The sequence below is a fragment of the Dendronephthya gigantea genome, unplaced genomic scaffold (assembly GCF_004324835.1).
Source record: "Dendronephthya gigantea isolate DGI-Jeju-01 unplaced genomic scaffold, DenGig_1.0 000041F, whole genome shotgun sequence".
In the NCBI taxonomy this organism is placed as follows: Eukaryota; Metazoa; Cnidaria; class Anthozoa; order Malacalcyonacea; family Nephtheidae; genus Dendronephthya; species Dendronephthya gigantea.
The window spans coordinates 936,710-938,969 of record NW_021163051.1 but is presented as its reverse complement, the minus strand read 5'-3'; the positions used below and the strand labels follow the sequence as shown (position 1 = coordinate 938,969).

At 35.2% G+C, this 2,260-nt stretch overlaps 1 pseudogene; it reads right to left on the bottom strand.

Annotated features, from left to right (window-relative positions):
• Window positions 1–827: 827 nt before the first annotated feature.
• LOC114526776 lies at window positions 828–1,510 on the bottom strand (annotated as a pseudogene).
• Between the last annotated feature and the right edge of the window lie 750 nt (window positions 1,511–2,260).

Below are 2,260 nucleotides of genomic sequence, written 5' to 3'. Positions count from 1 at the left end.
TTTTCCCAGATACCCGAAAGGCTTGGCTGTGAATTTTTGTAAAAGCCAAGGGTCAAGACAACGCATTCAGAGATGTGATAGTGTGGAAACAAAAAGTGCAAGATGTACTAGTTTGGTTAAGAATAATCCACATTATTCTGTTGTAACAGTGAATGAGCGAACATTATATACTCTACCTAACAATTGTGTACCACCAGCGCTTAATGACTGTTGAGACTGATGAGGACAGTCTCAGAAAATTGTGCTCCAGACTCTGGACCCCCTGCTGACAATCCTTCAGAGGATGTTGTTTATAATAAATCAACTCACATGAGTAGTGTTTACCTGTTGGTAAACAAGAACAACAGGAACTTGAAGCTGTTAGAAATCAGCTTGCTGAAGCTGAGCCAATGTCATGATCATCACACAGTAATTAACCCATAAATGAATATCAGGTCTCTCATTTAGCTGCATGTAAATAAGTAAGTAAAATCTTTATTTCAAGAGGGTAAAATACACATAATAGCTAACAACCTAATAAACTTGTGGCCCTCAAATTTAGCAACTACAAACAATACATTATTAAAAATAGGCTATATGAACACTATTATACTATATATAAAAATACTGAATTGTTCATAGAATATATGATAACACTGTTACTGTCAGTATATATATATATTATAAATTAGTTAAGAGTTAAGTCTATTAAAGATAGACTTCCACATTTTGCATTTAAAACCTTTGAGAGAAGATGACTTCCTCAAATTCAAAGACAGGCTGTTCCACAACTTACTGGCAATAACACTAAATGTTCTACCACCATCAGTTTCCCTTACATATCACGGTCAAACAACATTGTAATTACAATATTGGGTACTCCGAGAGTGTATTTGATTGTTCGCAGTAATCAGGTGGTCAAGATACGATGGTAATATTCCATGCAAGTGTTTAAAAACAATTGAGCACCTGGTAATGTTGGCATCTTCATAAAAGGGCAGCCATCCCAAATCATTGAAAAGTTGTCTTCATGGTGATCTACGCTCAGCAAAAAGAATGACTTTGGCAACCCTTTTTTGAAGCCGTAGTATTCTCTGAAGACTTTCTTTGTTACAAGTTGTCCATATGGTGCTCGCGTAATCAATTATAGCACGAATCAAGGAATTTATAAAATAGTTTCCTTTGCCGTAATGGTAGGTATGATCTAATTTTTCTCAATACAGCTATACGTTGTGACACTTTACTGCACAATTTATCAACATGAGTATCAAACGATAATTTACTATCAATGTCCAAACCCAGAAGTGTTGCACATTCTACATTAGCAAGTGAGTTTCCATTTACAAGAACATTCGGCAGTCATTCAATCGTGGAAGCCAAACGTTTCCCGGTAATAGTAAACACCTTCGTTTTACCATCATTTAGACGGTAATTTGTTTGTCGTTGTCCACTGTGCTATTTCCCCAACAGATTTGTTTAACGATTCTTCCAAAGTTTGTATAGAATCATAATTATCAGGAATAATCAGCATTGTATCATCTGCAAAAAGGTCAATCGATAAACTCACCTGTAGCGGTAAATCATTTATGAATATTATAAATATCAACGGTCCAATAATTGACCCCTGCAAAAAGCCATGTTTCATGATGGTTTGTTAGAATTATTTGCAGATAGAGAAACAAACTGACTTCTATCCGTTAAATACGATCAGAACCACTGAAGTGAGAAATTATTCATACCATAGGCCTCTAATTTGTACATCAACAGTTCGTGATCAATCATGTCAAACGCTTTACAATAATCCACCATTACTAAATTTCTAATCCGATTTTCATCCAAGTAGAATAAAATTTCATCAATCAATCTTATCAGCGCTGATTCTGTGCTGTGTAACCTACGAAAACCTGACTGGCGTAAATATATTAGGTCATGTTCACATAAATAGGTGTACAAAGCGTCGTGTACATGTCTCTCAATGACTTTTGATAACGTAGGCAAGATTGATATTGGACGATAATTTGACATATCATCAGTATTTCCGCTCTTGAACAAGGTTGTTACTTTTGCTACTTTCCACTGTTCGGAGAATGTTCCACTCAAACAGGAATAATTAATTATCTTAGCCAAACATGGTGAGATTTCTGGCGCTGCTATACGAAGTATCCTGGCACCTATTTTATCAACTCCATTCTCTTTATTTGTACTGATGTTTTGCAAAATAGATGATACTTTATATCCTTATAGATGATACTTTATATACCTTCCCAACATTATTTCCAGA